This window comes from Lissotriton vulgaris, unplaced genomic scaffold (assembly GCF_964263255.1).
Source record: "Lissotriton vulgaris unplaced genomic scaffold, aLisVul1.2 SCAFFOLD_5180, whole genome shotgun sequence".
In the NCBI taxonomy this organism is placed as follows: Eukaryota; Metazoa; Chordata; class Amphibia; order Caudata; family Salamandridae; genus Lissotriton; species Lissotriton vulgaris.
In genome coordinates this window covers 60,452-76,780 of record NW_028250140.1, presented here as the reverse complement: position 1 = coordinate 76,780, position 16,329 = coordinate 60,452, and the positions used below count along the sequence as shown (strand labels likewise).

At 39.8% G+C, this 16,329-nt stretch overlaps 1 protein-coding gene across 1 annotated transcript in view; it reads left to right on the top strand.

The window, feature by feature from the left end:
- LOC147663344 (E3 ubiquitin-protein ligase RNF138-like) overlaps positions 1-16,329 on the top strand; it is a gene marked incomplete at its 3' end in the record, with an annotated part of 108,392 nt that overhangs the window by 46,910 nt on the left and 45,153 nt on the right. The gene's annotated exons all lie outside the window — the stretch shown is intronic.

The following is a 16,329-nucleotide window of genomic DNA, read 5'->3' as shown; positions in this document are numbered from 1 at the left end:
ATTCCTAGGACCGGTTTCTGGGTATCAGCCGTCTTCAGCGAGGATAGCTTGACTCCAGTGGCGTGGAGAGCACAGGACTCACGTCTGAGCATACCCGTCCCACTCGGGTGACAAATGCAAAAACAACAGTTGATGGACAGAATGCAGAACAATGTCATACATTCATCCCAGTACAGAGATCTGGGTTTAAACAGAATATTGTTGTCAGGATAGTGCTTGATTTAAATATAATTTGCAAAAATATAACCCCATTGGAGTTAATAATAGAAAGTGTGCACACTTTAGGCTAGTTAGGACACAGTATTTATATCAGTCGATATTTCTGTATATGATATCCTGACATAAAGTCCACCATAATGTTCCTCTGGAGCACATTATTTGTTAGTCTATGAACATATAACATTATTTCATTTATTTTATTCAAGACAATATTTTTAAAGCCCATACACAGCTAATGATGCCAGAGGGCAGGACAAAATAGGAAAAAGCTGCAAGACATAATAAAAGAATTCCCTTTTAAGCACAACCTAAATAAATGTATTCATCATGTTTCCTTTTGTTATATGTAACAGTATTTTTATATGCTAAAACAATTTTCTTTAGAGTATTTTTAGATCCAAGTATAAAACAAAATACGTACCTAAAGACTGAGAAACTGCTGGAAACGTTTGTGCTACAGGTTTGGGCTGACTGGTTTCTTACAGAATGGAAGAAATGAAACAGCACTATTTTACCACTTGAGACAATGCTAAATTATTGCTTTCAAGACATCTGCTGGTTTTTCTGAAAATGTAACAGCATTATTGACATCCCTGAAGTAAACAACAGAACATAACACAATTACATATAAAAAAGTAACATAGTAACACAATTAAAGCATAACAGTGCACATCACAAGCATAGCAAAATGCAACAATACAACTACAATACAATACAACATTTTCACATTGCAACAATGCAGCACAAAAGCACTGCAGAACAAAAAACAACAAAACCCAGTACCACCACCACAGCGGGAGGACACACGCAAAATATGCACAAACATTCCTGTTATACATTGCTACTTTCAGAGTCCTGTATTCAAAACAGGGTGGTAATAAGTGCTTTGAGCAAGCAGTGCATTAGCTTACCACCAAGGACATGAAATAACGCTGGCCAAAAATGTTTTGTGATACAGCCCAAAATGTCTGTTGGATGTTGAATTATTTCACTTAGGTGAGTAGAGATGCTATCCATGACCGGAATGGGAACCCAAAGCCACAATGGCGATTTTCTCAGACCAGCCCATGGGGAAGCATAGCCTGGCCCCAGGAGGATGGAAAGACTTACTTGCTGCTTTTGCTACTGGGTGCCGATATTGTAGCACTGCTGCAAAAACAGTCCCCAGGAACAAAACAGGCACCCACCTCTGCAAAACTGGTCACCACCCTTCCAGCCTCCTGGGGAATGCCTGATGCCTGGTACGGCCAGTCCGGCCCTGATGCCATCCCACAACTGACGGAGTGAGTCGATAGATGCAATGTGCAAATAATTGTATTAAGAGAAATTATATTTTGTCTGACACTTTATCGCCATCACTGAAAAACTACTGAAGAGGTCACTTCATCTGTGTTTTAGAGTAACGGGTCATTTCTATTTGCCAGATTTTTAAAAGTAGTAAAACGTATTGATTGAGCATGGTAAATGGAAGAAGTACTTGCCCTAAAATGTGAGATAAATTCAGGCACAGCTATTGCACTTTTTTTTGTGTGTATGCGCCTAATTGCACATGATCATAGCACTGAGCACTGTGGCTACAGCCATTTGTAATCCGACATATACTATGGAGATTCCAAAAACAACACAATGGGACACACAGACTGTCAAGGCCAGCAAATAATTTACAGGCCAGTTTTTGCCTTAAACCAATCGGTGAACCAATCCTATTTCAACCCTGCACCAGTCACCTTGGGAGTGCACAAGGGTCAGCATTGTCCTCCATGCTCTTTAACTTGTTTATGGAGCCTCTGACAGAAATCCTAAAATCATCGAGCATTCGCTATCATATGTATGCGGACGATACCCAACCATACCTGAAGATCACCTCCCCCGAAGACATCCAGTCCCTCAATCCAGTCCTGCTAGAAACACAAAGCTGGCTAAAATGCAATCCCCCGAAGCTAAATGCTCTTAAAAAGGAATTCTTACAGATCTCACCGACAACCAACCCCTCGTCATGGAGCAATGGTTGAATCAGCTGACTGCCCTTAACTGCGGACAGCACCTTGTAGACTCAGCATCCTCTCTGGGCATCGTTCTAGACAAAAGTTTGAACATGCAGAAGCACATCAGTTCCCTCACCAAAGGAGCGAACTTCCAACTCAGCTTCCTTATGAAGCTCAAACCCTTCCTCCCTGCTCAAGACCTAAAGGTTGCAGTTCAAGCCTAAGAGATCTTAATACCACCACATCTCCCCGGACTTGTGGGAACTGAATTGGTTGCCATATGAAGCTCGGATACAAAATTGCATGCATGGCTCAAGCCATCCACATCAAGACACTGTTGCACAGAAACCGGAACTCAGCTGTGGTTCTAGAGCCTCCAGAAGCGGCAGCTTCCTTTTGCTTAAACCTCAAAAATTCAACGAAAAAAAAGGCCGATAGCCGAGCCTACTCAGGGATGGCTACGAGGATCTGGAACTCCCCTCCCCCTGAAGTCAGGGTGAACCCGTCTACTGTCTTCTTCAAAAAAGAAGTCAAAGGGCTCCTGATGAAGAAATGTCTGCCATAGCCTGGCACCTTCCTCTGATTCTGACAATTCTAGACTGTGATCTTTTTTCTCCCTCTGTTGTTTATGATGCGTTTTGCTGTGCCTTCACAAGAATGCTGGACAATTTTGACTTTGAGTTTGTGGTTTTGGTAATCTGTTTTGTATGCTTATTACTGTGTGACGCATAATCTGTAAAGGGCTCTAATACCCTCGGTGGTCATGTTCGCGCTATATAAAACTTTCAAAATAAATAAATCAACATCCCTTAATTTATTTCTAGTCTTTATTTGGTTTATGGACCATGTAGTCCATCTTTCCTAAATTCATTATATCTATTCTTTTGGTCAGTAGGCTATGCCAATGTATTATGGCCATAGGAGCATAACAAATTTATTGAGTGTAATTTCTATATCTATTTAGCTCTTTTGTGAGCAACTCAAAGGAATGTCAGACAACTGGTCTGAAGTAGTTCAATTTTAAATTTTTCATAAAATAGTGTTCAATAACAGTCTCTTGGTAAGGGAGCATTTTCTCTGTTGCACAGACACATTTTGCCCCTAGGAAAAAATTATGGAAAATCAATTTCCCATGTTTTTATATACTATAGGTATCTTACTCCCTCACACTTCTTTACCACCACAACCCTTGGGATATGGGCACACCTGCTTCATAGCCTGACTTCTAAGCACCTGAAGTAGACTGGAGGATTTAAAATATCCACTAAAGAAATATCACTGTAATGCAGTGTCAGGCAGAGAAATATGAAGTATTCTGATCAGAAGGCTCAGGTATTAGTCGAACAAATGATGAATGACAAGGCAAATCTTTTTGGCAGTCTCTTCATGAATACTAGCCCAAAGACCGGTGCCGTCCTGTGTCCACATTTTTTCTAAAATCAGAGCCATGACCGACGGTGGTGAATGAAAAATAACTTGGCCATTCACTGGTGAGAGGCTCTTAGTAATGAAGGTGGTTGTACCAAAGCTACTCTTTAGACTGTAAAAGGAGATGGTCCTGTCTGTGCAGAACATCACGGGAATCAATGGAAAACCAGGAAGGCTCAAGGCCAGTAGAGCATTACAATAGGGTAAAAGTGTGAGTTTGAAGAGTAAGATTAACTAATACAGAGGGGCCTCATATTCAGTTATGTCTGCATGCAGACAGCACACATCCATCTCGGAATGTAGATTTCAGGTGACGCACACAAGATGCTTACATAAGTGATCATTACGAGGCCAAGCTGCTTCCCCAGGCAGCTAAGCTCCAGCTCAGTGTACCATTTAAAAACATTAGATCAACTCATCGCATCCTGCAACCCTTCATAAATTAAGGGCAAACACCCATGGCCATCAAAGACTGTTCTGCAAAGTGTGGCAAAGGAAGGATATCTATGAGTTGGATGAGGATATCCCTGCTGGTACAAAGCATGTCACAGTCACAGTCACAGATGGCAGCATTTAGGAGAATAAGCATAAACATATATATCCCACTCCTACCATTGATGGTGCGGGATTACCTTGGGTTGTTTCTAAAAGTTCATACTCACCTTGGCCCATAAACATACGTTTAATAAGCTGATAATCCCCCTCTGCCGATCAGGAATTATTTGACCTTATAATGACTTATACTTGTAAACTATTTCTTACCAATACCTTTACTGATGGCTCTTATTTCCTCTGGTTGATAGATCAGGTTGTTAGCATATTAGGCATAAATGACATTTACCTATATTTCTTTGAATGACCACAGACTCGGGAGAGTTTTTAAAACTTTACCTATGCAATATTTTGTGAGTCAAATACCAATATATGTCAATCAGCAAATTCTCAAGAATAAAAATTATGATCAAAACAAAAATCTTTAAAGACTTAGTAAAATCTCAAGACATTGGTACCTGGGAAGGGTGGAAAAGGAAAATGGTACAAGGACATACCACATAGATTTATATTTACCTAGAATGGTGCGAAGACCAACCCCTGGCCAAGGGCTGGAAAGAAAGGGCTCCCGACTAATCAGGAGCCAGCAGTTCAGGACAGATACAGGACAGGATAACCTCTTCTAAGTGCAACGCCAGCGTTACAACCCTCTCTGGTGCTACTCTCTTCCCCATCTAGATGGATTGATTCTTCTTCATCAAAATCTCCAGATTCTCCTTTCAGAGTGCTTGACCAGCCCTCTGAACTCTGTGGCATCCATGATCTTTTCCCTCAACGTTTGGTCAGTGACAGTCCTGTGACAAGTCGGACAATCTAACTATCCGAGCCTACCTTAGTTATACTATTCTCAGTGTATGTACCACCCCCAATGTTTCAAAATGTATGTATTCCCTTCATTCGATTGGTCAGTGGGACAGGGAGAAGTCATCACACCATACTAATGTGAAATCATCTTCTTTGGTTTAATTGTTCTAAGTTCCCACACCTAAATTTACTTTCCCATGCTTTAATCCTCCCAGCAACATTCACATTAGAACTAATACAATGTATACAATATTTATTCAATTTCTTCCTCTCTTCGTGTCAAGAGGTAAAGTTCTCAAGTGCATTGGTTGTGTGACAGTTCTTGGCTGACGTTCAATGTCATAATCCCAGGAGTCTCATGACTTCAATACACATGTGTAGAGTTCAGACAAGATGAGAATTCAGTCATCCTCCAGGCCCAAATATGAACTAATAATAAAGTAAAAGAAGAACATGTTAGAATAAGAAAATAAATGAATTCACTGTATACCACTTATTCCTACTCTAATCCCATTAATTGATTTTATCTATTGCATTAGCAGTTAAGTAAAACATACAAAGTTAAGTTTAAGCTTAGCCATCGGCATTAGCATGTGATGTTCAAAGCGGCCATTTTTGCTCCTACTGTGCAGCTGCAAAGAATTCCCACCAAAAGCAAAGGACGTCATACCTCGCAGATGCAGTAGACGCATGCCCAGAAAAGTTCCCGCGTTTTCAGCAGCCATTTCAAGACACTCGGGTTACTGGTTAGTATAGCACATTGGAAAGCTTCCTCCAGATGGAATAAAATGTTGTGTGGTACAATTATTAGTAATCACAAAACATGTTGATTAATTTATTTCATGTTATTTCGAGAGGATTGAATCCGAGCAAGTTTCTTTACGTAGAATCCCCTCTTTGATGGCATTCTATGCCATCACTAATTTCTGAACCAGATGTCAACTTTAGCAGTTTCCCATTTCAATCACTTTAGTATTTCCTTTTTCTTTTCTCTTTTGAAACTCTTTCATTCTTTTGTAAATATCTCCTTTTATCTCTTAAACTTGAATTTCATATTTTCTTTTCTTTCCTCTCTCATTCATTTCATACCACTTTCTTTTCCTGCAGCATTTGCACCAAATCACTATCGTTAAAACTAATAAAGTTATACCTATTATTGGCATCAGTATTTTGCCTACAATACTTTTCCCTACATTAGAGAACCAACTACCTATAGAAGAAATACCATCAGTTAATTTCTTCCATGCAGTGCCAACTTCCAGTGGTTTCAAATTCTCTTCCAAATGTGTGATATTTTTGACATATCTCACAATTTCAATACTTCTGTCAGGTATAGAGGTGCAACAATGTTGGGCCTTCAATATTTTACAGACTCCGCCTTCTTTTGCCAATAATATATCAAGAGCAAGTCGATTTTGCAAAACCATTGATTTTACTGCAACTAGTTCGGTATTAATCAATAAAAATCCTCCAGCAGTGTCAGTTGATAAGCGATCCACCACAGTAGATAATTTACAAATTCTTTACATATTCAGAATTACTCCCACTGAAGGTATCACTGCACTAAATATATCTCCTACAATTTCTGAAAAACTAGCCCATTTCGTACGTATTAGTCCATTATTTTCTTCATTGCTTCCAGTGATTCTTTTTACATGGTATACTTTTGGGAATACTCTTCTGAAATAGCAACTTCCATACCAATGATCAGGCACCTTAAAATAAGTTTTGTTTCCACAAACATAATAAACTCCAGGAAATACTGGATCAGTTCCCCCTTTTAGTCCCCAACCCCCAATTATCAGAAAATTGTGCTCACATTCACTGGAACCAATAAATATATTGTTATATTCTATTTAACCTACGGAGACAGATTTTCCCTTTCTTTTCAAGGTCCAGGGACATAGCAGCATGAGTCTTGCCAGTTGCAATAAAGTCTTCTCTCTCAGCCCATTTAGGTATCTGGGGTTTCGGTTCAGTAGCCCATCTTTGGAAATCCTGTCTCCTTTTCTCTACTAAATTAAAAAATATATTTTCTTCTTCATGTAGTTTACAGGTTAGATTGTGCTTATGTGCTTCAGCTATATCCATTGTTAGAAAATATTCACCCATACAATGTGAATCTCTACTACTAAGGACGGGGTTCATGTTTTTCCTTAAAGGAATTTCAGACAAAATCACATCTAAATTAGATTAATAATATTGTAACTTTCCAGTTCTATAAAATAAACTCGCTAAAATACTACATGAAATACCATAGGTCACTGGTAAATGATGATATGTCACTCCTTCTGCTACAGATGTCGGTAATTTCATACATACATAACAATCACTAACTTCCATGGTTTCTACATATCTACTAGTAAGTTTGCAAAAACATTTAAATCTGTATCATTTTTGTTTATTTTGTGATGTAAATCTGTCTCATCTGGTGCTTCTAATTCTACTCTGTCTTGCTTAATGTTAGCTACCTTTCCATGTGCACTAGTGCCATCCTGTTCCTTAGCAGTCATTAGATAAGGAATGGCTATTGTCAGTCCTAACCGTACTATAAGCACTAAAAATAGGCTACATATGCATATTCTACAACATCTCTTTATACAGTTTCGTTTCGGCTTTCCAGCAGCTCTATTATCAGCCATTTTATGCTAAGGAGATTTACCCCTTTTTGTAACTTTTGTACAGAATTCAACTTGTGGATCTATTTTCTTCAAGTTGGTCTCACTTCTTCGTCAATTGGATCAACCTCCAATTCTTCATCACTTTCTCCACTTATTTCCAAATTCTCTAAATCCTCAAGAATTACATATGTCCATTCTGGAACCCTGTTTTTATTATTCAGTCTTTGCAATCGTGGACTTCTCCTTCTTGGCTTTTCAGTAGACGGTCCAGAGTCGCTTGTTACTTCCATTACTTGGTCAGGTTCTTCATTTATTGTCTTAAGGCAATATTTCAGTCTCTTGATAATACTAGGCCAAGTATCACCTTTTCTGAGTCTTTTAGCTGGCACTGTGCTTTCAGTTTCTCCAATTGCTCTTTTATTCTCACTGAATTTGTGGCATAATTCGATTATTTCCGTCTTCTGAATTCCTCTCTATCTGACCTTGTCCAGGGCTTATTATATCTGCCATTTTTGCCTGGATGTATTCTTCTATACTATACTGACCCTGTTCAGGAGTCTGTTTGCTTTGGCTATGTTCGCCTTCTTCTTCCTGAACTTGTTTTTCTTTACTTAACTGGTCCTGGTCAGGCCTTATAATTTCTTGATTGTCTTCTGATTGAACGTTTTCTCTAGTACCTATCTGTCCCTCCTCAAAATCCCAAGTGTTGCTTTTATTTGCTTCTGTCTGAGGACATTGTTCTTTCCTTATCTGGTCCTCCTCAGATTTAATGTTAGCTTTGTTTTCTGTACTCTGAGTGTGTTATTCTATCCCTGTCTCATCCTCACTATCACTCTGTCTGTCTAGATAAGTTTGGCTTCTTGTTCTCACAGTTATTTCAGGTATCTCTACTATTGGGATCCAGTCATCCTGACTAGTGCTAGGTTGTTCTTGATCATCTATTTCAGAATCTATTGCCTGTGATTCTTCAGCTGTACAACCATCAGCCCTCTCAATCACTTTAGATTCTTGTTATTTTGTTTTGTCAGATGTTGGTATCCTCTTTGTGTGGCTGGCATGTATCCAATTAGGCAGACCTGCACATTTTACAGCTATTTTTGTAACCAATGTAACCTGGACAACCTACAGTTTTCCTGCCTGGATTCATTTGTTGACAAATTAAGCATCTCTGGCAAAGACTCTCTGTGACATTCCTGAACCTTGCGTTGAACCAATCTTGTCAAAAAAGTCTCATCATTGCATCTCTGCCTATGTGGGTGTCTCCATGATACATCCTAGCCATTGGTGCAAGCATACAATCATGTAACACAGGTCTTCCATCTAAGTTAACCCACACAATGTCATCTGTTCTTCTCTGACAACCTATTATTTCCCATTCTTCCTTTTCTTTTGTTTCTGCTTCATTTTGTAATTCTCTCACTTCCTCTCATGTTCCTTTATCCCCTTGTAGCATAAGTTGGCAGCTGATTCCACATGCATCAATTTTCTTGTTTACTGCTATTTTGTATCTAGCACAATGTAGGGCAACTTGGTCGGCATAACGATTACCAGCTGTCACTTTATCGTTTCCTGATTGGTGAGCAGCACACTTGACCATGGCCACTTCTTTTGGTAATTGAATTTCTTCAATTAATTATTTTACAAAATGTCCATTTCTAAAAGAGGTTCCTGAAGAAGTCATAATCTCCCTTTCCATCCACAGTTGGCCAAAGTCGTGCACAACCTCTTAACTATACTGACTGTCAGTGTAAATGGTTACTCTCCAATTTTTCCAAATTTTGCAAGCTTTGATTAAAGCTACCAGTTTGGTTATTTGTGCATACTTGACTCCTGGTAAATAGGATGCTTTGACTATTCCAGCCAATGTACACACAGCATAAGCAGCACTCAATCTGCCTTCCTTGTGGCGCATACATGAGCCATATACAAACAGCTCATGTTCTGCATTATTTAAAGGTTCTTCTTGTATGTCTGGACGAGGTTTGGTACTTAGTTCAGTCACATCAAGACATTCATGCTAGACCTCATCTTTTACTTCTTCAAAAGGTGAATCAGGCAACAGATGTGCAGGGTTTAAGACAGTATATCTGACTATTGTTACATTTTCTGCACCTTATATTACTCGCTCATACTTAGTCAGCCGACTAGGAGTAAGGTACCGTGTTCGGGTTCTTGTCAGTAAAATCAGAACTGCATGTCGGACATACACTGTCACAGGGTGGCCCATAATCATTGACTCCCTTTGTTCCAGATTCATGCAAGTTGCAGCTACTGCTTTTAGGCACCCTGGCAATGCAGATGCCACTGGGTCCAATGTAGCAGAGAAATATGCCTCAGGGCGTCGCATTAGGCCATGTGTCTGTGTTAGGATTGAGAGTGCACAATTGTCTCTCACATCACAGAATAATGTAAATTCTTTAGAGTAGTCAGGCATACCTAACGCAGGTGCTTCCCACAGACAATTGCGTAATTTTAAAAAGGCTGTCATGCTTTCATCATCCCACTCTACTGGATCTCTTGCTCTCTTCTTTGTCAATTGTATCAATGGTTTGGCTGGTACTGCAGATCCCACAATCCACTGTCTGCAGTATCCAACGACTCCAAGAAACATCCTTATTTCTTTCTGAGTCTGAGGTAACTTCATATTTCTAATTATTTTGATTCTTTCTGAAGTCACTCTTCTGACCCCTCTTTCTATTTGGTGTCCAAAATATTTGACTGAAGTTGTGCAAAATTGCAATTTGTCTGGTGACACCTTATGTCCACCTTCAGCCAGGTGATTCAATAATGCAAATGACGCAATCATTTCAGGTTTTTGAGGCGACTAATAAGTTGTCTATGTACTGCACCAAAACAGGCTGTTGAGGCAACACCGATGATTCAAGAATTTTGTTCAGAATCTGAGTAAAAATCGATGGACTTTCTGTGTACCCTTGACGAACACGATTCCAAACATAAACATGTTCGTCAAATTTAAACAAAAATAAAAACTGAGTCTCAGGCTGCAAGGGAATGGAGAAAAAGGCATGGCATAAATCAATTACAGTGAACCATCCTACGCTCCATGGTATCTGGTACTGGATCACTGCTGGATTTGTTACTATTGGACAACATGGTACAATAATTTTATTTATTTTTCGCAAATCTTGGACCACTCTATATTTTCCGTTGGGTTTCTTTATACCAATTATTGGTGAATTACAGGGACTACTAATTATTTCTTTTAATATGCCCTGCTCGACCAAAAGTTCAATTTGTGCTGCAACACCAGCTTCTATTTCTGGGCTCATTTTGTATTGTCAGGTATTTTGGTAGACTGCACCTTCTTTTACAGTTACTTTTACTGGTTCTACATTTGCCATTAATCCTACTTCTTTTGCAGAAAAATCCCACACCTCAGGATTCACAGTATTCTGGACCTCCTCTGGTAACTCATTTAGTGTCATTCTTTTAACTGTGTCATTTACTGCAGTTCCCTGTCTAGCTAACATGATCTTATACACTCCGTCTTCATCAGGAGTCTGAATTGCAACACCATTCGGTGTGCAAAATATTAGGCAGTTCATTTTGCACAATAAATCCCTTCCTAGCAAATTTATAGGACTCAAGTCACACACAACAAACTTGTGCATTTCTCGGAAATCGCCAATGCATACCTGTGACGAGGTGGACCCGGAAGCGGGGCCACCTGGACTGCCTGTTAACGTCTCCCCTCTTTTCAAACAGCACACAGACGCCTGGAAAACACCTGAGGCAGCTTGCAGCCCCTGGACGGCCGACAAAGAGCCGTGTTTCTTTAATTGGGCGGAGCTGGACCCTGACCCCGCCCACCTGACCAAGCTAAAGCCCAGCCCGACAACGGACCAGGTGTGCGAGACACCCGGAGGAGGAGAAGGAGACTGGTGGCGAGAGAACGGAGCTGAGTGGTATTCGAGAGCGGAGGAAGATCGGAGGACGGAAGAGTTAAAGCAGGAAGATCGGAGGACGGAGGAAGCGAGTGAAGCGGAGTGGAGGACGGAAGAGTTAAAGCAGGAAGATCAGAGGACGGAGGAAGCAAGGGTAACTGAGCGAAGGACTGAGGCATCGAGGGAGAAGTAGACGAGGTCGGAGGAGGCAGGAGACAGAGACAGCGACTACCGCGACAAGCCAGGAGGCCAACGGGATAGCGCATCGCCCAGCCACACTTCCCGAGAAGTGTGGCTAGAGCAGGTACGGTCACGCTTCAGTGGGTGGGTGGGACGTAAGTGGAACAAACCTCCCTGAGGAGTCATGCGGATCCCTTTGCATGTACCCCCCCTCACGAATTACCGACACCAGTACTGGGGTACGATTGTTTGTGCACGTGTGAATTCCTCACCCCCTTCCCTTGTATAAGCACCACGTCAAAGCCCGGCTGACTTTGGTTTCTTTTCTTCATTATCGGTATCGGGAGGCCCTCGAAACGGCGGGAAGAATGGCCTACAACTCCCAGGAGGCATCGGGAAAGGCGTCTGGGAGCTGCAAGATACACGACGGAAGACACAGACAACCCCCTCCCGTATTACAGAGTGCCTGTACAGAAGCGGAGACTTTACAAAATAATAAAACCCTCTTTACCCAGAGTACCTTTGTCTGCGAACCTTTTTGAGACCCCACCGAAATCCCACAATACCTCCATTGGTTCAGTAATTGGGGTCCTAATTTGTTTATTAGAAACGCCCACTACTTGGATTGCTTGACCCGAGAGGGGTAGTTTTGGGATGTCTGCTGTTCTCACGGGTAGCACCAGTGTCTAATAAGAAGGTGATATCATTTCCCTCAACCTTACCTTCTATGTATGGACCTGATGGATCTACAGGCAGGGATGCGCCAGGTACACATTCCTCTCCCCCACCTCTCAGACACAGTCATTGGGTTTCCTCATCAAAAAATGAATCCTGCAAAAGAAACTGTGGTGTTACAGAAGTTTTCTTACCACTTTCTTCCCGGAATCCGATGTCCACACCATACTTGGCTTGACTTACAAAATCTGGCATTGGGGCAGGTGGCAATTGATGCTGTACAACATGCTGCATTTGCCTCATTAACGCCTCATTCTGCGTCTGTGGATTTTAATTTTGATTTTGGGCATTATTATTCTGTATAACTTTACACTCGTTTTTCCAATGCCCCAATTTTCCTCACCCTTGACAGGGAAACTTTTTCTTTGCTTCTTCTTTGCTCATTCGCCCTCTTTGTTTGCCTCCACTATTCTGTCCTTGTCCTTGCCCTTTTCTTTGATTATCTGCCTGATTACTTAACTGAAGTTCTTGTTGTTCTGCTAATTTAACATGAGCCCACATTACTTTTTCTTCTAATTTAATTCGTTTATTGTCAATCTCATCCCCACAATACTTTGCATATTTAAGAATTTCATCGATCGGTTTTGCCTGCCAACACAACTTATGCTCTTCAATCATTTGTGATATATCTGACCTTAACCCAGAAACAAAATGTTTCACGAAATGTGTCATGTCCTTATTTTCAATGTTTTGAAACCCACTGTACTGCTTAAATACCTGTAAAAGGTGCTCATAATATGCATGTCCTAACTCATCTTTTTTTTGGGTAGTTATATCTATTTTTATCCAATCAGTAATCTGGGGGGATCTTTCCCTTCAAATATGTGATAACCTGGCGATATTTTTTCATTACATCTTATGACGGGGCTCCTGTTTTTGGATCTCTTGGGTGCTTATTGTTAGGCCAATATACTGTGATTTTACATTCTGCCCATAAATCAGCAGGAACAACAATGTCAAATAGCCCATCTAAATCCTTCAACAAAACTTTCGAGACTTTCACAAACCTTTCGACTAACCTGTACCATTCGACTAGTTTTTCTCTAAGTTTTGAGAAATCATTTGTAAATGATAAAATATTGTGTCGGTCCATGGAACATGTACATACCCTCCTCCAGGAACTTCTCTCATTGGACACAACCTTTCAACCTTTTCTGCATCTTTCATCAAATACTCCGATGTCGTTCGATTTGCCTGTGCTTCTTCCTTTTCATTTGTCCATCTAGTTTTCCATCTATCTAAGTCTCCCATTTTTGCAACAACAATAATTCTTTTATTTGTAACTTTCTTCCTGACACATTCATGTTTTCTAAATCTTTGTTAGAAAACTCTGCTCTATATAGTTTTGGCAATACTTTAGATTTACCTATGTCAATTCCCATTTCTGAAGCCAAATTCATACATTTTTCATGAAATATTTTGGTATTTCGGGTGATACTTCTACATATGAATAGCAACTCTTCTTCATTGAAAGTATTTATTCTATCGATCCCTACATTTCCAGCTATCATTTCTTCCAATTCTACTCTCAATTTGAATATATCCAATACCTTTGGCTGTGATTTGGGTTTTTCTATTTCTCGTGTCCACCTTTCTATCTCTTCTGGTGCTCCTACAGTGGCACTTTATGTTCCTGTGGGTGTTTCTATTTGTACCTCTTTTGAGAACCCATGGGTAACTTTCCAGAATGAATCAATTATTGGCTCTCTTATAGGCAAATCCATTAAAGAAATCACTGACTCGCACTCACTTGCCTGGTCATCAATTATTATATTTTCTTTTCTAGTTTGCGTGATTGGAGTAGTCAGAACAGGAGTTTTAGAACAGTTTGACTTATCCCCATATAAGGGAACGACAGGGCCTATAGTTACTGGTATTGTTAGGGCTTCAGGATTTGCACTTAACTGGGTTATTTTATGAATTCCATTTTAATTTATTGCTTCCCTTTCTTTTTCTTGAAGTACCCTTTCCATTGTACTCTCATGTAAAACTTGTGTAACTAAGGGTGTTTTCAGAATTGGGGCACTAGGGGTAATTCTATTTCATTCTTCTTGATACAATGGAGGATTTTTCGTTAAAATATCTTCAAAATAATCATTTTCTGATTCTCCACTACCAGCCCTTAAATGCTTTGTTTTCTCTGCACATTTACTTTCTGTTGTTTCTGCTGTGGTCAGTGCAGGATATAACCATTATACTACCATGGCCTTGTTTCATTGCTTCATCTGTTTGTCTTGGGTTTCACAAGGAAATCTGGGATAAAACTTACTTAAGTTGCTGTCACATCCTGGTCTGTCTCGCTCAAAGGCTCAGTCTCCCATTCTTCTAAAGCTTCGTACTGAGTTAATTTTGGTCTTGGTTCTAATTCATTCATGCGAGTTCGCACATTGTGCAAAATTCTCCCATTACATTTTCCGTTTTAAGGAAATGCTAATATTCCCTCATCTTTTATGTACTCCATCCAATTTTCTATCCAAACACACGTGTGATAACCTCTTTCCATCATCATATATGATGCAGGTGTATTCGGAGGAGGAATAATAATACCTTCTCTAGTTTAAATGGGTTTATCCTTTCTAAAATAATTTTTGATGTTCTGCATGAATGAAATTTTTATCTTTTCTCTCTGTACATGGTCCTAGGTTTCCCTCTAATGTACTGCTTGTAGGCAAAACCTATAAATCTTCTATCTGGACTGGACACTATCATAGTTGTATTGAGGCTCCACATATATTTTCCACAATCTACTTATACAGAAAATTCAATTTTGACAACTAATTAATTGTTTTCGTTTACTCTGTTTCTCCAATACCAGTGTGTTTTCTGTTCTGAGGACCAATTAACATTAGTTTTACTATTTTCTTTAACCAATGATTGTGCCGCTTTCCTGTGACGTGAATTCCCTTCTCTTCACTCACCCCTCCTTTTTTACCTCGGTTACACGCCCGCTGTTTCTACCAATCCCAGCGCAGCTCTCGGTGACGTCAGTGCAGTACCTGCGACTTACCCCTCCTTTGCAAGGTAATACAAAACTTAATTTCTTTCAATTTTACTGTCGTATTTCATTAATAAACAACATAGAAACATTTTCTACTGTGCCTGATTTACCAAATTCAAAGGAAAGCAAATTTCTTTTACTATGAGTAAAACTTTTCCGTTTACCCTTCACACGCTACGAGTAAAACCTCTTCCGCTTACTCTTCACTCAAGCATCAAAGAACCTGTTACTTCTTTAGTTTTACCCTTTCTAGGTGATGTAAGACCAAAGTTTCACCAGCGAACTCCTTTGCTACCAGTCACTCTCACTTTTATACGAAAATAATCCCTAACTAGTGTTTCAAGTTTTACCTAACTTTCCACATTTCTTCATGACGGCAAGTAACCTCACTGCAGTGTGGCTTCTGTTTACCACCCGCTATTCAATATCCCCAGGAATTCTGGACAACGAATAACAATACAAAACAGGTTTTGGTTAACACATAAATAAGTATTCAAAGCACGACTAACTACCTATCTTAACTAAAACCTAACCATCATTTTGCTACCAAGAAAATACTGATGAAGCAGGATTATCAGCTTGGGTTGTTTCTAAAATATCATACTCACCTTGGCCCATAAACATACATTCAATAAGCTGATAATCACCCTCTGCAGATCAGGAATTATTTGACTATATAATGACTTATACCAGTACACTATTTCTTACCAATACCTTTACTGATGGCTCTTTATTTCCTCTGGTGGATAGATCAGGTTGTTAGCATAATAGGCATAAATGACATTTACCTTTATTTCTTTGAATGACCACAGACTCGGGAGAGTTTTTAAAACTTTATCTATGCAATATTTTGTGAGTCAAATACCAATACATGTCAATCACCAACTTCTCAATAATAAAAA